This window comes from Ictidomys tridecemlineatus, chromosome 5 (assembly GCF_052094955.1).
Source record: "Ictidomys tridecemlineatus isolate mIctTri1 chromosome 5, mIctTri1.hap1, whole genome shotgun sequence".
Taxonomy (NCBI): domain Eukaryota; kingdom Metazoa; phylum Chordata; class Mammalia; order Rodentia; family Sciuridae; genus Ictidomys; species Ictidomys tridecemlineatus.
In genome coordinates this window covers 182297714-182321991 of record NC_135481.1, presented here as the reverse complement: position 1 = coordinate 182321991, position 24278 = coordinate 182297714, and the positions used below count along the sequence as shown (strand labels likewise).

At 40.5% G+C, this 24278-nt stretch overlaps 1 long non-coding RNA gene across 1 annotated transcript; it reads left to right on the top strand.

Annotated features, from left to right (window-relative positions):
- Positions 1 to 11191: 11191 nt before the first annotated feature.
- On the top strand, positions 11192 to 23804 carry LOC144378126 (uncharacterized). Its single transcript, XR_013439693.1, has 3 exons — positions 11192 to 11411; positions 21341 to 21441; positions 23505 to 23804. It is a non-coding gene; the product is annotated as an uncharacterized LOC144378126 (long non-coding RNA).
- Positions 23805 to 24278: the final 474 nt, after the last annotated feature.

Sequence of the window (24278 nt, the reverse complement as noted above, 5' to 3'; positions counted from 1 at the left end):
AGCTGCATCATTTTACACTCCCATCAGTAGTACATGAGGGCTCAAACTTCTTTAATTCTCACCAGCACTTGTTATTGTTAGTTTTTTTTTTTTTTTTTAATCCTGGCCATCTAAGTAGGTGTCAAGTGGTATCTCATTGTGGTTTTGATTTACATTTTCCTAAAGACTAATGATGATATCTGTTTTTTCTCATGTACCTAATGACTGATGCAAGCTCAAAAGATGGGATATTGATGATTTCTACCAAAGGGACATTTCTTTTCTCAGGGGGCCTACATGTCTGCCCAGGGCTGTAACATTCAATCAGACTTTGACAGTCACCAGTTACTCATTTCCACACTTCCAGGCCAGAGAGAACAGATTCCCAAACAAGAGGCAGAAAGCCAGAGGCTCATGTGTCTTTCTCTTTTCTCCCTTTCCTGTCAGATGCAGCCGGGCCTTTCCTGGAACAAATTCCTTCAGATAAATTCTCCACCAGACCATCAACTCAGGAGGGCAAATGAGTAGCTTGTTGTTCAGACTCCGGGCCAAAGCACCGGGAGCTTCCTGTGCCAGGTGAGCATGAACAGGGGCCGAGGTCACCCGGAACCAACCCCTCACCCATGACTGCCGGAGAGGTATTTCTCAAGCTTTAACCATGAAACCTGTTTCCTCTCTCCCCTTCAAGGTCCAGCCCAGGGAGGCATGATAAAATCACTCAGCGAATGGAAAATATTTCGTGCTTATTCTAAGAAATGTGATCCATCAAAAATGAGCTGACAAGTCCTTTCATTTCCAAGGACAGTGTCCACACACTCCGGACGACCTCTGGGCCTAGAATTAGACAACTCCAAGCCACAGACCCGTGAGAATCATGCAGAGATCTTTATAGGATGATGCTGAAGCATGATTCTAAGGCACTGTCTGCACAGTCAGCTGCCGGGGTGAAGCCAGCTCCCTCATTCACTAGCTGTGAAAACTGGGCAAGTTGCTTAACCATTTCTTAATGCCATTGTATGATCTTTAAAACAGAAGTAACATTACTCCTTCCTTCACAGGACTGTTTTGAGAACTGAATAAGGCAGTAACTGCTCAGTTCCTGGCAAAGAAGCAATCAATAAAGAAAAAAAACTGGTACTAATATGATTTGATACTAAAAAGGAGGGCCTTTCTGTTTCTTCAATCTGATGTTTTGTCAAACTCTTGACTCCTGGCTAATGGCTGAAACATAGATTATTAAGTACCATTAGTTTTGACCGATGCCCATAATTCATGAATTAATTAATTCATACTTAGTGATCTGAAGGAACTGGTAAAATCTATACTTAACTCCTCAAATAAATAAGTGAACAATGACAGAACTGGAAGATGAGTCTAAATTGTAGCAATATCAACTATGAAAAGAATTTATTTAGGGTTCGGGTAGGTACCAAGTGCAGCAAGTTGCTTCAAGGATCTCTGTTGCTTTGATCTGCTCGGTGTCTAGGTCTTGGCAGAGCTAATTCGCTGTACATTTCCTTTATTAGTCTACAACCAGAATGACAACAAAGTGCAAGTTCTAGGAATTCCAATTTTTACCAACTAGACAGTGCAACCAGATTTTTAAAGTGTTGGGAAACTATGCTAATAAAGAAGCCAGGTGTAGCAATCATTTGGAAACAGAAAATGCAAAAGTACAATGTAATTTTTCAAAATGTATATATATATATGGTAACTAATTTCACTATATTAATTATTCTACTTCTGCTGTAATCAATTACCACAAATTTAGCAAGCTTATAGTTCTGGAGGGTAAAACTTGAAATGATCTTTCAGGGGTAAGATTCAAGTATTGGCAGGGAGCCTCTAGAGGACAATCTGCTATTGCAGTTTTCAGTTTCTGGAGGCTTCCCAGGTTTCTTGGCTCAAGACTTCTTCCAGCAATGACATCATTCCAACTTCTGCTTCTGCTACTGCATCTCCTCTGACTGACTCTCCTGTTGCCCTTAGTGATCACATTGAGACTACCCAAATAATGCAGGGCAATACTCCATTTCAAGAGGCTAACATAATCACATCTGCAAAGTACCTTTTGTCACATAAGGTAACAAATTCATTCTCTGTGGATGAAGAATGTGCATCTATTTAGGGGCCCTTATAAGCCTGTCATATTCCCTCTCTGAAGGCTTATTATGGGAAATGGGAATAAGGGAGAGCTAATCCACAGAGGTGGGAAGAATTGGGCTCCAGAGGGCACTTAATAATGATAAGAGGTGAATGATAATGATAGGAGCTCCTCATCACTGGATGGGGCTTCTCTGATCTAGATATCCATGCACTCTGCCCATGGTACAGTTGTGATTGCATGGCATTTTTTTGGGGGGGGGTGTCTTTTCAATTCTAGGTGTGCAGGTCTTTCAGTGAGGATGGAGTTCAGGCAATGTTGGTGTAACAAGGAGCCCCCTAAATCTCAGTGACCTCAACCAACACATCCATTGCAGAACTGCAGGGGGCTCTGGTCACAATAGTCTCCAGGGTCTGAAGGAGCAACCATCATCTCAAATGCAGCTAGTCTCTGTGCCAATGGGAATGAGAGCTCTGCAGAATATGGAAGAGCAGGGGCTACTCTAACCCACAGGTAGCATCCATCCCTTGCACTAATGCTTCCTTAGCCAGAGGTCATATGGCGCCTACTAGCCAAAAGGCAAGCTAGGAAACGTAGTCTAGAAGGCAAAGAGTGAGGTATACTTTGGTAAGCAGAGATAACGACTAGCACAGTAAACAAGCCCTTTTCTCCACTCTCCATCAATTCATGAATTTTAACTATGGCATTGAATTCTTTTTGACCTCTAACAGACTCCTCTAAAGAGGGTTACCATCTGCCCCTTATTCTGGGCTCACTAATGCAAAATTGTCTTCAGCCTCTCTTCATTGATTTTAGCCCCCATGGTTAGGATTTCACCTTCAATGGACTATAATAAGGTGATGCTGGTGATGGTGACCGTGACATGAATGCTTTTTTGAAATTTCATAATGTGCTGAAGATAATACTCAGCACTGACTACATTTATTTTTTTGGATCTCAGGCAAAGGGGCACTAGTGAAAGATGTTTCTTATTTCATAGCACATTTCCATCATCAGACTCAGGCAAAGACCTTCTTGTGGTGCTTTCCTCCTATACTCCCACTCGTCATTTTAGAAATCAGAATGTCTTTGATACGATACCATGATCTTGTGCTTTGCAAACACATAGTGGTATTGGTATAGTGGTATTATTAATTTCTCGGAAGTTCTAGTACTGTATACTCCCTTGGTTCAGTTTTCCCCTTCCTTATATTTACATTATTATTTTTTAAGAGCTTCCCATGTTTGCAAGTGTACAACTCACACACCTTGAGACAGCAACATAATATTTCACATTTTATGTCCATTATATATATTTTGCTTATGTTTTCCCCCAGCCATGGATATGCATCTATTTAGGGGCCCTTATAAGCCTGTCATATTCCCTCTTAGGTTGTCTATATCATAGAAATCAGTAACCTCTTTTTTTTTTTTTTTATAAAAAGCCAGATAGCAAAGAGTTTTGGCTTTGTGGGCCCTAAGGTCTTTGTTACAAGTATTCAGTTGTGCTGTCATAGCAAAAAAGCAGCCACAGATAGTACACAAATACATGGGAGTGGCCAGATGTGGCCCATGGGCCATAATTTGACAACTCCTCCTTAGAGCACACTCTGATGAACACCTTCTATATGTCCCCTTATGAACTTGGGCTACATTTTCTCTCAAATCTATGCATAAGATGGTGAGATTGCAGCCTCATGAGATAAACTCAGGCATCATTAGAATAAGCAGCTCTGGGATTTTGTCCCAATTGATTGTATTAATTTAAATACAAAATAACAGTTCACAGAAACAAAGGATTCATATTTTACCCATATTCCTCCCAAAATTACCTGACTATCTTGTTTTTGCCAATTTGTTAGAGTAAGCTAATACCTCACTGCTGTTCTTACTCATATTTCTCTGTTTACTAAGGAGTTTGGAATCACTTCAGACATTTCTGGTCAGTTACTGCTACCTCGCCTGAGTACGATCTATGTACGTCTTTTGCTTTTATTCTATTTCTTGATGATTTTTAGGATTTTTAAAATACATTCCAGATATTGGTCCTTCATCAGTTTTAAAATTTGCAAAGGGCTTACAAGTAATTTCTCCCAGTACATTAATTGTTTATTAACCATGCCTTGTACTGTGATCTGGGATTTTTTTTTTTTCTGGTATCAGGGATTGAACCTAGGGGCACTTAACTGCTGAGACATATCTCCAGCCCTCCTTTTTTTTTCTAATTACTTATACATGACAGTAGAATGCATTTTGACACATCATACATAGATGGAGTATAATTGCTCCTTCTTCATGTTGTGCATGTTGTAGAACCACACCAGTCACGTAATCATACATGTATTTACAGTAATAGTGTCTGTTTCATTCTATTATCCTTCCTACCCCCGTATCCCTTCTCTCCCTTCACTCCCCTCTGCCTAATCCTAAGTAACTCTATTTTTCCCTAGCCCCTCTTACTGTGAATTATCATCCGAATATCAAAAAAAACACATTCATCTTTTGTTTTTTGGGGATTGGCTTATTTTGCTTAGCTTAATATTCTCCAGCTCCATTCATTTACCACAAATACCATAATTTCATTCTTCTTTAAAGCTGAGTAATATTCCATTATGTCTATACACCACATTTTCATTATCTATTCATCAGTTGAAGGGCATCTAGGTTATTTCCATAGTTTGGCTGTTGTAAGTTGAGCTGCTATAAACATTGATGTGGCTGCATCACTGTAATATGCTGATTTTAAGTACTTTGGATATAATCAAGGAATGGTATAACTGGATCAAAAGGTCGTTCCATTCCAAGTTTTCTGAGGACTCTCCATACTACTTTCCATTATTGTTGCATGTATTCTTGATAATTGCCATTCTGACTGGGGTGAGATGAAATCTTAGAATAGTTTTGATTTGCATTTCTCTTATTGGTAGAGATATTAAACATTTTTTCATATATTTGTTGATCACTTATATTTCTTCTTCTGTAAAGTATCTGCTTAGTTCCTTAGTCCATTAATTGATTGGGGTCCATTAATTGACTGGGTTTTTTTGTTGTTGTTGTTGTTGTTTGTTTTTTTTTTTTTTGGTGCTGAGTGTTTTTGAGTTCTTTGAAGATTAATCCTGTATCTGAGGTGCATGTGGTAAATATTTTCTCCCGTTCTGCAGACTCTCTCTTCAAGTTATTTATTCTTTTTTTTTGCTGTGAAGAAGCTTTTAATTATTATTATTATTATTATTATTATTATTATTATTATTATTATTTTATTTTGAGGAAAGTTCTCACTAAGTTGCTTAGGGCTTCTCTATGTTGCTAAGTCTGGCTTTGAACTTCTTTGAACTTGTTATCCTCCTGCCTCGGCCTCTCAAGCCTCTGGGATTACACCCTTATGCCACCACACCTGGCCAAGGATTCCCAATTTTGATGACATGAGATTTGTGCTTTTTGATGATTCATTTACAAAATCCTTCCACATTTCTAGGTCACATTGACAGTACTTTGCATAATTAACCTTAGAATTTTGCCTTTTAAATTTTGTCTTTAACCCATCTGGACACCCTTTTGTTTAGAGTGAAAGGATTTCCATGGTAAACCATAGAATAAGTCAGGATTCTTAGCACTATCAGTTCAAATTGGCGGATAAAATTTTGCCTATTTCTGTTGTCATCTTCATTATTCCTCATCTGCTCAGGTGTTCATATGCCTACCTAAGAGCCTTCTCTTCAGTTGCAATAATGTGTCTATCCATTTTGGAAACCATGATCACATTATTTTAATTTACCTGGCTTCATAATATATTTGAACATTTGATATGTCTCTCTTCTTTGCTTTTTGAAAACTCACTTATTTATAGACTCTTATATTCCCATATACATTTTAGTCCATTTTTTCTAATTTCTAGATACTTAAAAAATGTCTGAGCAGAATTTTGAATATCACTGCACTAAATTCATAGTTTACTATGAAGATGATCAATGACTCTAAATATTAAGACATCTCATTTGTACGCATGGGCTAGTCCTCAAATCATCAGATCATTGTTTTTTATCCTTGAGTAGAGTCTTAATGTTTTCTCCATAAGTTTATATAGTTAAAAGTTAATTCCTAGATACTTCACAGTTCTCTTTGCTACTTGGAATTGACTCTTGCTATCTTTTTATTTTTTCTAGTCAATTTTTCATGGTGTAGAGAAATGGTATTCTTTTTATGGGCTTATTTAGCTTCTCTCATATTGTCATTTTCGGGATAGTATTACATTGCTATCCCATTTTAAAGATGAAGAAGTTAAGTAATTGGTCACAGGTCATTCTGCTATTAAGCGATAAGCCACCTGGGGACAGTGGTACTTGCTCTTAATTCCTGCTACTTAGGAGGCTGAGGCAGGAGTAAGTATTACAAGTTCAAGGACTGCTTGGGCAACTAAGCAAGAACTTGTCTCAAAATAAAAATATAAAACAGCTGGGGTTGTAGCTCTGTGAGTAGTGGAGCACCCTTGGGTTAAATCCCCACTACTAAAACCCCCCAAAGTTCTCTAAGCTGGTGTGGTGCACATGTCTGCTATGCCAGCTACTGGAAAGCTAAGGGAGGAGGATCCCAAGTTCAAGGCCAGCCTGGTAACTTAGCGAGACTCTGTCTCAAAATAAAAAATAGAAAGGGCTGGGGATGTACCTCAGTGGTAGAGTGCTTACCTAGCACACACAAAGCCCTAGTTCAATCTCCAGTCCTGGAATGAAACAAAATTAAAAAAATAAAAATAAAAAGCAAGAATAAGGGGGAAGGAGGAAGATAGTGGACAAGGCTGATCAGTACTTCCCATCACAGGGAGTTGGGGTCTGGGCTGTAGGCAGGTCTAAATAGTGACTGAGTGTTTACAACTCCCTTGTACTTGAAAAAGGGCTCTATTTACAAAATGAAAACTTCCCGTGCAAATATGACTCCTTGGCTCTTCTCCACAGATGCCTGCTGACTCCCAGGGACACAGTTCATGCCCAGCTTGCAGTCCACGGCCCAGCTAATAACAGTGCAAACTGGGAACGCCCACGCCCTTTCCCAATGGGCCATTCTAACACATTCCTCCACCAACTTAAAACTGGCTCCGTCAAAGCAGCAAGATATGAATAGGGCTTCCCCGGGCTCCCTGGCCAGGCTGGCACCTCCTGTCATTTTCCTTGTCATTTTTGTTGAAACCTGGCCCCAGCCCCCACATTAGCTCCTGCTTGGAAGTCTCCTGTCTGGAGCCAGTGAGGTTTGTCTGCTTTCTTGGGTTTGGCTAATAAATTGGGATCGTGGGGTCAGGCGGCAGGGGACCTGGCACCCAGGGAACCCCTGACATGGATTTTATTAGATTTCTCTTTGCAGGGCTCGGGATGCCATCCCAGCAGGGAGCCCACAATCACTCCGTAACCAAGATTTTGTCGTCTCTGGTTTGACAAGGTCATTTTTTACTAGAGTAGGAAAAAAATCCCACATTAATTATACAAGCAAACTGGGGCCAAGGCCGATAGAGCTGGCCTCCCACTTCTGTGAGGGGGGAGAAGGAAAGTAGGTTGGTTTCCTCTGCAAGTGGAAGTGAAGCTGGGAGAGAGGATGGAGTATCCGAAGAGTGTGGACGTCTCAGACTCTGCGTCTCTGAAGTGCCTATGTGCTAATTCCTGGTGGTCTCTAGAATGTGTGCTTTTTGGAGACTAGACTACAAAGAGACTGAGCCTCAGACCATGCACACTCATGCCCAGACTCATGCATTCATTCTGCGTATTTCTACACGGTACCCAGGAAGTGCCAAATACAGAACCAGGTATTGAGATGGAAAAAGTAAAACAAGCAGAGTCGCTGCCCTCTCAGTGCTTCTCCCAGTAATGCATGGGGGCGGTTGCCCACTTCTCCCGGATTATTCCCCACCTACCCCACCTCATGAGAAAGTCAAACACTCCATCACCTCATCACTGAAAGTGAGGAAATCCTGATGCCCGTTTAGGTCAGCCCACGCCAGCTGTGCACATCTCGAACCACCATGCCATTATACCTTTGTGACTTGGAATTGCTGTTTGATTAAACTGGCAGGAGTTACTAACAGAGGAACCCAAACTCTCAATTCCTTCTGAAAACTCACTGTCAGTTTCTTGGCTCATAAAGATAGAGGCACAAATCTGAGTTTTGTTTTCTTTTTCCCAAAGCTGGCAGCGTGTTGTCCAGAAGTTACTGTGAAAGATTCCCACCAAGCTGGTAACACTATGATTAATGCTTTTGGAGTGAACTGGACAGATTTCCCGTGTCCCTTGCCTGCCTGTCCTCATTCACCATCTTATTTGATGATCTACCCCATAACTGGAGACCTACCTTCATTCCACATTATTCTATTATTATCCTCTTCCTTTGCATTCCCACTGGGCTGCCTATTTTGAAGTCTCTGTGAAACCTGTAGTTTCCTCTGCACAGATGTTCCAGAAGTTCCTACCTTGACACATCAGGTGTTTGTTTTCCACCTCCAGAAACATTTCTCTTGCCTACACTAGTGTACTCCATATTCTCTCAATAAAAGAGCTTTCTTCTTCTGCGTGCTTCTATATCCTAGGCTACACCTACCTCCTCCACCTCCTGAGGTTAGAACCACCTTGTCCCCTGTGACAGTCCCCAAAGCATGCTTGAAATAGCAGTAAAATAATACTGGCATCTGCTGAAAACTGTTCTGGAACGTCAGCATGACTCTAGGGTTTGTTTCTGAATCCTGCTACTTCTGACCTAAATGACAATCAACAAGTAACTTAATCTCTCTCTGGACATTTAAACTCTTATCTGTTAACTGTAGATGGAAATAGATCCTCTCATAGAGAGGGGCCAAGGCTTAAGTGAGACAATCTGTGCAAAATGGTGACGTTTTGTCATCAATAGTATTGCTACTCTGAGAAACCTTCTTCCTGCAGGTTGCATAGGACAAATAACTTCTAATGTTCTATAGCACGTCAGGAAGGCTATGGTTGGCAGCAATTCATTAGCTAGATAGGCGATAGAGAAAATTTTGAATGTTCTCAATACAAAGAAATGATACATGTGTGAAGTGATGGATATGCCAATTTCCCTGATCTGATAATTATACACTGTACACAGGTATTGAAATGACATACCATATTCCATAAATATGTACAATTACTATGTGTCAATTAAAAGTGTATGTGTGTGTATATATATGTATATATATACATATATATGTATACATGCAGTTTATATACACAATGTATACATTATATATTTACACATATATACATAACTTTTTAAAACCCTTTTCCTACCTCATTTTCACAAGATAAACTGAGAACCTGGTTTTGTAAAATGATTACACCATCTGGTACCATCTTCCTCTTACCTCTTTCTAAATATTAACAGGTACTTTCACCTCACTATCTTATAATTCCTTCCGTCTTCACCTTGTCCCTTTTCTCTGCTTTGTAAGATGCAGGGCTATCTGTCAGCTCCCTGCCCACGTCTGCAGGTCTGTCTGGAACTCTTACTTATAAACCTTCCATACAGCCATTGCTCACCCATTTCCTTTACTTGGAATGTAACCTCTAATTTCACTCCTTCATTTAGTTCTACTTTTCAATCATCTCTAATACTTCAAAAAAGACTTCGTCTGCTGAATCCTCCTGCTGCCTAGGTACTGTGGTATTACAAATGACCTTCAGACTTAATGGCTTAAAACTGCAAGAATTTCTCACTCACCATTTCTATGAGTCAGAATTTGAGGCACAGTTTAGATGGATCTCCTGCTTCAGGGTCTCAAAATACAATCAAAAACTTCAGCCAAGGTCAAGGTCTCATCTGAAGGCTGAAGTGTGGAAGGATCTGTTTCCAACCTGCTGTCATTGGCAAAATCACATCAATGGGCCGTGGGACTGAGTCCCTGAGGTTCTCTCAGGCTGTTGGCTATGCTCAGTAAGTTGCCAGAGTCTTCTTCAACATGGCCAGTAGCTTCATCAAAGTCAGAAAGTCCACTAGCAACATTCATAATCTTATGCAAACTAATCATGGAAGTGACGTCCCAACAATATTGCTATATTGTATCAGTTAGGAGCCAGTCAAGAGTTCTGCCCACACTCAGGGAGAGGGTTACACAGGACATGAATGGAAGGGGGTGGGTGTCAGGAGGCTGTCTGTGGAATTGCCTGCCATGTTCTCTTTGCCAGTTTACTTCCACAATCCATGAACTATTTTAAATACTCTTTGGTAAAATTTCTAAACTTACTGTTTACTGCCTCAGTTCAGAGGAGGAAGAGATGACCATGTTTTAGATATTAATGAAAAAAATTAATGAAGGAGCTAACATTTGAAACTGTAGCAAACACTTGGAAGATAGGTATGACTCAAAAGAGCAAGAACATGTCAAAGTGGGTGGCTAGAGATGTTGTAGTCATTGGAATCAACCAAATGTCCTGATTGCTTTATCCAATACTCTAACCTGAGCTCTCAAGTACAGCTTCTCGATTCATTCAAACACTGACCATCTTGGAAAAGTGCTTAGGAAGCAGGAGGACTAGTGGATATTGCAATGGCCCAGGTAAAGGAAGATGTGTAGCACAATCTCTGGCCTCTGCCAGTTAAGTCTATGCCTCAGTTTCCTCTTAGGAGGAATAATAATTGAATCTACCTGGTAGGGTCACTGGAACGATTGCATGAGGAAGTATCTTTTAAAAGTGTTTGGATAAGTCCTGACACAAAGTTCTCAATAAATGTTAGCCCTTATTTATCATCATCATTTGCAATTGGCTTTATCGGGGTTTGCCTGCTTTGATTCTCATCCTGGTGTTGCAGTGGTCTCTCCTGGCTCAGAAACACACAGTAAGTTCGTCTTCCCTGTTGACCCAGGGATCCACCCCCCAAGGCTCCTCTGATGGCCCAGCCTTTCTGCCTGAGTCCCTGCCTCTGATGTGGTTCTGCAGGAGCAAAGCAGAGCATCCCCGGCCTGGCCGTCACCTCCAAGCTGAGCTCAGCGCTGGGCTTTGAGGGTGAGTGACTGACTCCCTGGTCGGCACTTTATTGTGGTTTCCTGATTGGTTCAGGATGGCTGGGCCTTTGCTACCCCATCCCCAAGTGAATTCCCAGTTCTGCCAGAGGCTGAAAGGAGAGTGACTTAGTCATTAACTCCTCTGGCAACAGCCCCTGGCAGCAGTTCAAGGCAGCTTAGAAAACAGGGCAACAAGTGGCTGCAATATGTATTTCAAAAGCCTAGCAGACAAGAAAAGGAAATGAAAACCAGAAAAAGCAGGGATAGTAATGTCTGAATCGGGAGGCACATCCAGACACCACTGGGCACTGCAGACAGCGCTTCTAGGCCCTCAAGGTAAGGGATGTGGGAAGCCAAGACCAGCAAGGGTTTGGGGCTGAAAAGCAAGACTGAGGTTCAGGACTCCTTTGCCTTCTTCCATGTGCAAGTCAAACATTAATGAATGTTCTCCAGTCTTGGAGAACATCCTGGAGAATGATGGCCAGGTATACCTGGGTTGGGGTGTCTATCCAGAGACCAGGAAGTATACCCTGTGCTGGGCCAGATGCTTGCAGAACTCTGTTGATTTGAGCTGGTTGAGATCTGAGGACATTCATTGAATTGGATCTTCTTTGAGAATCCAGGCTCTCTCAAGGAGACAAACAGGAAACAATGATAAATTAGCTGAAGTCTTGACCACATTCTAGGTCATCTGACTCTTACAGCATAAGGTAGGCTGACTGCATTTCACAATTAATGTGGGAAACTAAGGGCAGAGATGTTGTATAACTGTTTAGTTAATGTCTCTGTGATTGCTCTTCTGCCTATCTAAACAGAATACAAGTTCCAAGAGAACGTGGCCTGCCTTTCCTGTTCACCATTTTTCACAACTATCTAAAATAGTCCCTGGAATATAAAGGGTGCTTTAAAACCATGCTTGGTTATCTGACCAAAGATCAAAGAGCTTTCAAATAATTTATCCACAACTCTTATTCTCTACACCACATTTTATGGGATTTGTCGTGCTCTGATGGAGTTGACGGTGTTGGAAGGGTCTGAGACAGGATGGCATAGGGGATGTGACCACAGTTACATTTCCCCAATTGACTCTTAAATTTGGGAGGTCTTAAGAAACTAATAAAAAATGAGATAATAGTGTTGATAGTTTGACTGTAGAAATGTTCCATCCTTGCTGGAGGACCCCATGTTCTTCCCTGGGTCACTGGAGAACAAGGAGAGATGGTCCCTGCCCACAGCCAGCATCACTATGTACCACCATATTGCATACGCAATGGACTTCCTCCCTTTCCTTCTTTCTTTCCTTCCTTTCTTCCTTTCTTCCCTCCCTCCCTCCTTCTCCATATTCAAGAAGATAATTAGGGATGCGGGAAAATCTAAGCAAGTCAAAACTACAGTCACAGATTTCACTCTTTCACCTTGCACTTTGCTTCCTGCTTCCTCTAAAGCAAGAACTTGTCTGGAAGCTCCAAGTTCCTTGCAGTGATGCTGAAAGAACTCCAACTTCATATCAAATGATAGTTACTACAGGGAAAATGGCTGATGGCGAATACAATTGAGGTGAGAGAGAGAGAGAGAGAGAGAGAGAGAGAGAGAGAGAGAGAGAGAGAGAGAGAGAGAGAGAGAGCAAGTGAGAGCACCGAAGCTGTTTCTCACTCAAGGTAAATAAACATATTCCATCAAACAGGGCACAATCCCCATAAGAGACTTCCATGGAAAAGAAGGTGTCAGTAGGTAAACAATAGAGAGAACTTCTACAGGAGATACTTCACCTGAACCTCCTGAGAGTTGCTCTTTCTCTGCGGAGCAGCTACCAAATGCTCATTCTTATCATCAGAGTCTTCTACATGTCTCTTGGCAGGGATGGTGGACCTTTAAGAAAGGGAGATGGTGCTTCCATTTTGCAAAGCTCTAATGTGGGCATGGAAAAGGCCTGAGATCAGGTGAGACACTGAATTCTCCCAGCTGTCTTTGTTAGACATGATGAAAATGGACTCAGTGAAGCTATAGCCAACTCCTCCCTTACTCCATTCCTATCTTTCATCTCAGGTCACCCTTGTCCACCTTACACCCACCAGCCTTGCATTTCTTGGCCTTACTTACAACTTCTCTTGCTTTCTGAGCCCATTTTGAGGCCCAGAAGGCAAGCCAGAACTTCCAGGAATTAATGTCTCCTGGGCTTAAACCTCAATAATCTAAAGGACCAAGTGTATAAATAACCCCACTCCCTCTTTTCTCAGATGGAGATGTATTTTCACACTGGCTCTTAGAGTTTTTCAAAGAGATTATGCTCTAGGTACAGTGGTCATTTTCTGAATGACAAGGCTTTTGTTGACTGTTTCCTTTTCATGTCTCATTCTCTTCCCCCATGCTATTGTTTCCTAGTCTTATTTCTAAAAAAAAAGACTTAACACTTGAATCCTTGAGTTAAGTTCTGCTTCTGAGGAAATTGAACATAATGGAATTATTTGGCCTATGAAGCAAGGAATTTCATGTTGGATTTAGAAACGCCTCCATGGAGATTCCTAAATATAATTGTCTTCCAGGTGTGGCTCATTCAAGACCCTTTGACAGCATCACTGGCTTCCCTATGAGACTAGGAAAAAATGTTCATGGTTAGCACCTGACATATTCTTACAGCTTGTAAAGCTCAATAGACCAAATAGAGTCTTTCTACCTTTCTGCTTCTGAGGGAAGCGTTCTGACAGGTTTTGCAGTTGTATGTCCATCCCACTGCAGGGGGTTGGGAGCCTGACATCAATTATCTCTCCAAAAAATAGAATGGGGAGAAGGATGTTTTCACCAAGGAGATTCTAGACTGAAAGCAAATAGACAAACAAAATAATAATATGCCCAGGCATAACTTCATCCCTCCATGATCTTTTGGAAAAAAAAGGGGGGGTGGATAATTTCTTAGCCTAATGGTCCTTGTTTATACTCTGCTACCTCTCTTAGACCACGCTAAAAGTAAATACTGCTCGCCATTCAGGATGCTGCCTGTAGAGCCCAGATGTGTGTTAAAAACAACACTAACAGCCCCAAGGCAACTCCTCAATGTCTCTAAACATCTATTTCTCTGGTCCCAACACACCCATCCCACCCAAGCTGCTGATCCCTTATCCTCTCAGCCTCCTTTTTCAGGTCTGTTCCTCATCTGGAATGAGTAGCTGACACAGAAACTCACATAATCTAGTTGGGAGATACTGAAATACTCCTGTAAAATTCCAAATATTTAATTTAGTATCTGCCACATTGTTTTCATCTCTCCTCTTACATTGGTGAATTGAAAATGAGGTCAACATCAACTTAGGTGGGATTCAAGCAGTGGTTCTTGCAGTTAAATCGGATCTTACATAAGTCATTTAGCCCCCTGTTAGCTTTCCTGTTCTTGAATCATGGGTAATGATCTCAGTACATTGTTCCCTGCTGTTCACCTGGCTGGTGTAGCCCAGCTTCTTGAGCAAATTCCAGGGTAGTCGTTCTTGGTTCTTTTTTCACCCTTTTTCCATAATATGGAGTACAAAAGATGGTACAGTGCTGTCACTCTCATCAACCGTCCATGATAGACTCACTTGACCAATCATAACACTCCTTCCTAATGTACTCAAAGAAGTCAGTCAGTCCTGAGTATTGTCTTTACTAGGGTTTTGCCTCAGCACTGGGGAAGAATTAGCCCTAAGATAAATACTTCTCAGGTCCCACCCAAATATTTTTCCCCACACGTATCATAACAAATATTAAAAGTAAGATTGTAAAGGATAAGACTGTTTTCAAGTAACCTAATCCAGAGAAAATAATAAGAACATGCACACACACGCACACACACACACACACACACACACACCCCAATATGCAAGAATAAAAACCTTACAATATATGGTATGAAGTCAAGAATGACAAGGAATGCAAATAATAAAAAGTAAAATATTGAGAAAAAATAAACACAATTGATAAAAATTTCCCAGAATTGACACAGATAATAAAATTAGCAGACACTTTAAAATTATAACTTTAGGAAAAAGTCTAAAAAGAAGAAAAAAACATTAGTAATCCATAGGAAAATATCAAGAGATGTAATATACACTAAACAGGAATACCCAAAAGAAGAGAGAAAATATGGTAAAGAAAAATATGTTTGAGCACATAAAGGCCAACAGTTCTCCAAATTTGATTTAAACTATAAATATACAGATCTGAGATGTGGTATAAACCCCAAATGGGAAACACAAAGAGTACTACATCAGAGCACAGTATAATTAAATTCCTAAAAACCAATAATTAAGAGAAACTTTAAAAATAGACCAAAAAATAAAAGGACATGTTAAAAACAGAAAATCAAATGTAAAAACAAGAGCAAATATCACGTCATAAATAAGACAGAAAAACATAGTGGAAAAAACTTTTGAAGTCATAAGGGGAAAAACTGTCAATGTGGAATTCTATACCCAGCAAAAACATCCTTCAAATACAAAAACAAAATAAAGATTTTTCTTCAGAAACATAAACATTGAAGGAATTCATGACCTACATATGGCAAAGTTACATACACTACAAGACACAATAAAGGAAATACTTCAGGCAGAAGGGGAATGGCACAGATTGAAATATACATCTAAACTAGTGTTTTTCAACTGTTTCTCATTATCATCCCCTAAGGAGTCTTTTTAGACTTTTCTTCCTAATTAGCACCTCATAAATGTTTAATGCCACAGATATACTGTATGTCTGTTTATGAACTGCAGGAACACTTGTACTCTACATATAATAGGTAGTATTTAAACATAAAAAATAATATTTTGTTGGTGCCTGAGAACAAATTTTACCCCCTTGGGGGGTGATATCATTCTCATTGATTATATATTATCTATTAGTTTTCTATGGCTGCTGTAACAAGATATCACAAACTTGGTAGCTTAAAACAATGCCAATTTGTTATCTTATGGTTCTGTAGATCATAAGTCTGACACAGGCCTCCCTAGGTCAAAATCCAGGTATTGGCAAAGCTGTGTTCTTTGGGAAAATAAGAATCTGTCCACAGGTTCTGGTAATTTTGACACTGACATGGGACCAGGGGAACCAATTATTCTGCCTACCACATGTGATGTAAACAAGGAATTAATGAGTACAAGAAATTTCAGCTCCATGAGTAAAATGAATAAGATTCTGTTCTCATTGTTTAAATCCCTTCAAATACAATTGACTTTAAACAAACTAAAAAATATGCAATGTATGGTTTTACATCTATAAATTTGAATTTATTGCCATAATAGCATAAGGGCCCAGAGAAATAAAATAGAAGTATAATATTTTAAGGTTTTTATAATTGTATATATAGTGCAGTCATGTGCCATATAATGACATTTTGGTCAATGCATACTAGACAGTGGTTCTGTAAGATTATATTGCATAGTGACATTGCAGACAACTTATTTTGTCTAGGTCCAGTCTGTGATGTTTATGCAATGACAAAATTACCTATTGTTGTTAACTTCAGTAAGAAGAATACATCCTTGTTACTGAGCACTTGAAAGCAGACTGGTAAGTTAAATGTGCAAATTATAACTTCTAAAGAAACTATTAAAATAAAATTACAAAAATAGCATAGATAACACTTAAAAATGATAAAGTGAGATCATAGAAATACTTAGTGAATTCAAAAAAACAGGAACAAGGAAAAATAGAAAAAGAAATTAAATAGAAAGAGCAAGATGGTATATTTAACTGAAGCATATTAAATATAAATGACTTAAACTTCTCAATTAAAAGTCTGAGTTTATCAGAATGGATGAAAATAAGACTGAAATAAATGTTGCCTATAGGAAACTCCCCTTAAATGTAAAAAATGCAATAGGCTAAAAATTAAGTGCTGATCCTAGTCTGGCTTCTAACTTTGACATGTAAAGATCTGTGATTCATCACTCCTATCCTTTTTTAAATTATTATTAGTTGCTCATGACAATACTATGATCTTGACATATCATACATTAAGGGAAAAAAAACTGAAGGAACCAAAGATCCTGGGTGTTATTGAGCTCATCAGAGAACTGAGGTCATAAGACAAACCACCACCCAGAAATGTGATGAGACAAGTAATCAGAAAAGCAGAGCCCAGCCAGGATTGCCCAGAGCACACGCAGCTGGAGCCATGAACTGTCCTCAACTTTTCAGTGGTAGTTCAGGTAAATTTCTGGAGATGGCACAAGGCACGGCTTGCCTGCCAGTGAGCTCTCCTTCCGACTATACTCTTCGGGAAGCCTCTCCTCCTTCAGGGCTTGATCTCCGGGAAACCTAGCAATTTCTCACAGAAAAGAGGCAAGAGAAAGACCTCCGGTTTCTGGAAGGATAAAGTGACCATTTCAAAATCTGCCAGAGCATTCTGCATTAGACAAGCGTGCACATCTAGGGAAAGGCTACAGAGCCTTATCCAACATGAGGGCAGAAAAATTTCCCAACTGCCCATTCTCTAGCCTTCAGATCTTACCTAAAATGGGAACACACACACACACACACACACACACACACACACACACACACGGACAAATGCTTGTGAACATCACAGCTCAAAGACAGAAACCCACTAAAAATCTAAAGCTTAATCAGAGCATAGAATACCCCTCACCCCCACAATTACTGCACCACCTTATGATCAGAGCTTCCTTATTATAACAGTGAAATATCTGAAAGAGCTACAAGGCACAGACTTTGAGGAGATTTTAAGCATAACATGGGCCACAAAATCATGAACCCTAGAGGATAATGAAGTTTCTGATACCTACAGATGGGAAAACATTAAACAGAGCCCAACTCCAAGCCCCATTCACACTCAAGGTCTATTGACCACAGTTCCTGTTATCCGATATTTCATGTCTAGTTTTCAGTATGAATTTGCAAGGCATGCTAAAAAGGCAAGAGAAGACACAATCTGAAGAGAGAAATAATCATCAGAAACACATTTAGATGTTAAAAATGTTTGGTAATCATTAGATGGAGAATTTAAAATGATTATGATAGGTTAAAGGCATTAATGTCAGAAGTAGACAATATTCAAGAACATAAGGTGGGTGTAAGGTATCAGAGAGACAGAAACTCTAAGAATCAAAAGAGAAAAAAAAATCCATTGTTTACAATGGATTCTTTTAAGAAATGGAAATTTCTTTAATGGGCTTATCAGTACCCTGGACACAAGAAAGTAGCAGTGAGCTTGAACCACAAATGTAACCAGACCTCTTCCAGGAAGACTTGAATAACAAGGGGGACATAGTCCCTTTGCACTCTCCAGCATTGGAGACCAGCACTAAATCAGAGTCCTCGTCCTTCCTTCACTCCTTAGGTCCCCCAGGCTTTGGGGACCTGCTTCCTCCCCATGGAGGGACACCCTCAAAGTCAGTACTATACCCTTTTGGTTGAATGCAATATAAAACCCAGTGCAAGCTGAAATAGTTTATAAAAGAAAGGAACTCACATACCTAAAAGTTAAAAGAACGATCGCTTCGGGCATGCATTGATCAGGGTACTTAAGTGAACCTAGTTTTTCTTTTTATCTCTTGTATTGGCTTCTCAGATTTGACTTGACTCTCAGATTCATTTCTCATGGAAGCTAACTACTGTTCGTCCAGTTGTAACCCTACAATTATTGAAATTCCAGCCTGGTAGGTCAGAACCTCCCCCAAAGTCTCAGAGAATATCTCACCACAGCTTATTGGTGAATCAATGTGGCCGGCGAAATTCAATATTCAGATGGACTTCAGCCTAGGTCATAATTTTTGCATCCTTAAATCAGGTTTCAATGGCCCACCAAGGCTAGAGTTAGGATTAAGCCATCCCTAAACATAAGTTTCATGTGGAAAGGAGACAGTTTCCCAGGAGGCAATCTGGTAGGATTTCTACTTTATAATCCCCAATGTCTAGCAGGAGGCTTGATATATCATAGATTATTAGTAAATCTGTGCTAAACTAACGAAGAAAGAGGCAACGGAATAAAACCTTCTACTGTGTAATAACATCCCATTATCCCTCCCCATCTCTGTCTTCAACATGGCGGTCATGTTCCATCTGTACTTGAACAATACACAGTGCCTTCATGATCTTGAAGTCCATGATCATGAAGTTAAATATGTGCTCAATAGGAAGAGTTCCAGAGTAAATTAGTGATGTCCTTTGAGGTTGCTGGAGTGTGGGAAATAGCATACATGATGAACCTCTGCAGAGACCACTTTATTCCATACCTCTGGCCAGTTTTGCCTGTTGACCATCTCACTGGTCATATGCCAGAGAAAAACCCAAGAGGGTCCACACAAGTCAGAGAGAGGTATTTTGGTTTGTTTGTTTGTTTGTTTGTTTGTTTCCAAGCAATGCCCAGGATCATCAAGAAACAACAGCCACATCAGAAAATTCACAGAAAATTGATCCTGAAGCCACGATCCATCTGGACATCACTAGTCAATCATGCCAGTCCTCTGACCCCAGAGCCCAGCTGAACCAGGTTGGCTCCTCCTAAATGACCACAACTCAATGGAAAAAGGCAGATGGAGTCTCCTATGTCCTCCCATGATTCTACAACCCCAGTCTATTTTAAATTTTTTTACACAATTTACAGTGCATAAACCACCTCCCGTACCAGCCCCTACTCAAATTTCTCTCCCAAGAAGGAAGCAGTTGCTGAATAATTTCTCCTTAATATCATCCCATTTGCAGTCCAGTCCTTCAGGATTAGTACCATCTTAGTGACGGTGACTCACACCTGGAAGAGCACAAGTGTCTATCCTGCCCTGACAATGTCCGCTGTGGTCCTCCCTAAAAAAATTCTAGGTCTCTAAAGTAGAACAGACCCTGTTCTCTTCCTGTTGTCAGGTAAGGTTTTTCTGAAAAGTTCTCTGAACTGATCTCTCTGGTCCATTGAGTCCATTAGAAACTACCTTCTCTTTTCCTTGGATAGAAATGCAGAAAAACGTGGAGTATTATCTGGAACTATGTTGGGTTTCCTGAGACTTGCATGTAGTTGCACGTATGGTGGGTTTAGTTGAAGCTTTGTAAAGCAGAACAAAACCGAGAATCTCTGTTGGCACAAGTCTTGACAAGTTAAAGGTACTCAATAAATACTTGTTCTATAAATGAATAAATGAATGAGTTGATCTGGACTTGCAACTGTATGAAATTCATGTTTGTATCTGCCCTGCCTCTGTCTCTTAGAATTGGATTTGTGTGTAGTTGTGTGCACACCCACATCCTCTAGGGAGCTCATGAAAGAAGTCTCGGGCCTGATTGCATGATCTATTGCTAGCCCTTCTTGGGTCCCCCTGACCTTGACTCTGATCTTTCCTTGGAGACTGTCTGTAGTTTTTTCCTTCCCAGAGAGACATCTGGGCTTGCAGGAGGTAATATCTTGGTAAGGGGCAGAGGTCATGCAGATGTGCCTTTGAATCTAGCATTCTTGACCCCTCCAGGATTTACTTACCATTTCAGATCCATCAGCCAGAGCTACTGATGTCTTTCTCTTTAGGCTCAAAACACTTAGTCCTGAGCTAATTCTGACGAACAGTACCATTCACCAGCCATGATAACAATCCTGCCAGACACACAGAGATAAATACAATCATTTTGCAACCTAGAAAAGGAACTGGAGGAGGGCTAGGGCAGAGCTCTGCAAAGCTGAATACTTAAAGTGAAAACATCAGATCCAGCAAATCTATCTTCAAAGTCAGAAGACTGAGTCAAACCCTGGTCCTACTGTTTACTAAATGTTTTATCTTCAGCGAGACTGAGACCCAGTCCTCATGTCAAGAAAATAATAATACCAACTTCAAAAGAATCTTGAGAGAATTAAATTAGATATCTTTATAAGCACTTAGCAGGCTGCCTGACACATAATTAATGCATTCCTCGGGCTAGAGAAAGCCACCATTTAACCACTTATTTGAAGACTAAAAGCCAAAATGACTTCTCATAAGTGTATCAGGTAGAATCTGAGCATCCCTGCTATGACCATAGGGGATGGCCAAGATGAAGATGGTAGGAATAAACTATTCTATGGCCTCAAATTTTATACTCTAGTAGAAGTATAAAATAAAGTTTGGAACTTTAATGTCTGCCAAAGGCTCATGTGTTTAAGGCTTGGTTCTCAGCCCATGGCACTATTGGGAGCGGGTGACACCTTTAAGAGGTGGGGCCCGAGCAGAAGGAAGGTAGGTCATTAGGGGCTTGCCCTTGAAGTAAGTGACTGAACTCCAGCCTCTTCCTGTCTCTCTTTTGTTTCCTGGTTACCATGACAGGAGCAGCCTCCTCCACTGTGTGATCCCACTGTAATCTGCTGCCTCCAACACAGGCCCCCAAACAAAAGATGAGCTGACTAGAGACTGAAACCTCCCAAACCGTAAGCTAAAGTAAACCTTTCCTCCTTATAAGTTGCTTATCTTGGGTATTATGTGACAGTCACAGAAATATGCCTAACATTCTAATATCAAAAGATCAATACTGACACCTTAAAAAACCAAGTAGATTAAATGAAACATGGAGGCCTAGATTGGATCCTAGAACAAAAAAAAAAAAAAAAGGATATTGGAATTCATTCAGAGTTTGGAGATTAACTAATAGTAATTATCGATGTTTGTTTCTTAGTTCTGAGAAATGTGCCATGGTTCTATAACACGTTAACATTGGGGGAAGCTCAAAGGAAGTGTCAGTACACTGAATTAGCTCAGGGCCTTTTCCCTATGTAGAAAGTTATTTCGAAATAAAAGTCAAGAGTAGTAGAGTGGTGACCACAGGAATGGAGGGTGAGAGGGATGGAAGAGATTGGTCAACCTGGACAAACATCGTTAGATAGAGGGAAGAAGTTGCATAGTAAGGACACTATAGTGAATAATATGGTATTGAATATTTTAAAATAGTTAGAAAAGAGGATTTTGATGTTTTGACCACAAAGTAATGATAAGCATGTAAAATGATGACTGTGCTAAATGCCCTGATCATTACACAATATATTGAACATCACTCTGCATATCCTAAATATGTACCATTCTTGTGTGTCAATCAGAGACAAAATTGTAAAAGGTTTATTTTTGTAAAAAAAATCAAATCAATTCATTTGTCCTCCATAGAACTTTCTACAAGGACTCATTCAGACATAACACTATGTCTTTAATTTTCCACTTCCTGGGTGACACCTGGAGGGGATAGAGGGTCTCGAGGAAGCTGGCCTCAGAGCCACTCCTGTTCCCATAATTTCTCTAGCACAGATGATGCAGGGGCTGGACCTGTTCCCCACCAGTGCCTGGTCACCAGCTTAGCTTAATCCCAAAGAAAGATGAGGTGTCAGAAGGGAAAAGTGGCCAACATTTTGGTTTTCTGAGCTCATCATTTTTCTTAAAAAAAAAAAAAGTCAATGAGTAACTCATGACTGTACACACACACACACACACACACACACACACACACACACACCATACACACATGCAGCCCTTGGACAATGCCCTGACTATAGTTGAGAGAACTTGTTTGTGGCTTTTTGAAAACTCAAGTACAGATCCATGGATCTGCAGCCCCGAGGGGCAAGACAGGAGGCAAAGAAGCTGAAATAGTACTTTAATAGGAAATTGCACTAGTGAAAGAATATTTTTGAGTATTTTATATACTTATAGATATTTCATCCCATCAGATGAGGAAATTGAGGCTCAGAAAGACTAGGAGACTTCCTTGAAACCACATAAATAACTAGCAGGAGCCTCACAGAGATGGAACACATAGACATTTCAGTGTGTCTCTTTGCTCCCTTCACACACACACACACACACACACACACACACACACACACACACACACCTTCTTCCAGAGGTGAAGGAGCCTCTGGATTCACTAAATACGTGCTGGACAATTGTGCCAAGAACACACTATGCATTTAATCCTAAAAAAATTTACTTGTTTCTAACTATACTTTATAGAAAAAGGACATAAAACTTGAATAGCTTTTTAATTTAGTTGAGTTTTACATGGTTTATAAAGTAACAAGGCTAGAATATATATTCAGTCAATCTTATTAGAGTCCTAAATTTTTTAATCACTTCATGACCCCAAAAATATTCGTTGGATGAATCAATGAGTTAGTGAATGGACTGACAAATAATTTGGAGGGATGAGTATTATCAGAGTGTCAATAATACTGTGCCTTTAATCTCCTGTCTAAAATATATGAACCAGTCCTAAATTCTCCTAGGGAATGAAGTGGAAGCTGTCAATCTTTCTAGACTCAATCAGGATTTGGGAGGATTCTGAGGAAGGGGAAAGCAGGTAGCAGAGGGTAGAAGGAGGACTTGTCACTGTACCTTGGAATTTTTTTTTTAAATGAGCACCGCAGGGATGACAGCTGAAAGCTGAGTACCTCTGAGTTTTCAGAGCGGGGAGAGTGCTCCACCCCTAACATGTGGTTTCCACCAGCAGAGACCTGGAAAGACAGGAAAACATCCAGGAGGAAGACTTCAGAGCATATGGTGGATCTGGAAAGAGCACAGGGACTTGAATTCACACCTCTTCTTGCAGATTGGTGGCAGGAGAATCTTAGGCGGTGACAGAGCTGAGCATCATCTCCTGGGCCTCCCTTTCATTTCTACTGTTGGACGTAACCCCAGCAGGACTGGGGCACATCTACCCCTCTCACTGCCTTTGTCTATTTCTCTCCACTCGCTTCTCTTGAGGACTTGACCAGCACTTAACATGGTGAGAGGAAAAATACTACCCAAATATTTTGAGAAAGAGACAGAGAATATCAAGGGAATCTCAGTTTTGTTTCTTCCATGTTGTGGGGTGTATAACTGTAGATAAGATATTCAGCCCCCTGGGCCTCTTTACTTATCTGTAAATGGGATAATGGTCCCTGTCGACCAAGGTTATGAGAATTCGACACCATCTAGCACAGTGGAGTAGATGCCCCCCACAACTTGTCTTTATGTCGTTATCTTTATCTTCATCATTGTCTGCTTTATAAAACCCGTTTACTCCAGCAGAGAGTCTCAGAGCCACATGCCACCCACACACAAGGGCTGAGGCCACATGTCCCCCAAGTCCTAATACCACCCAGGCAGATGAAAGCTGGGGCCTCAGCAGGGCTAATCGTCAAAGGCGGGACACGAGGGGGTTCAGCTGGGCTGAGGAGAACACGTGTGTCCAAGTGGGCAGGAGGAGGCCCTCCATAGTCTCTGAGTCCACTGCCTAATT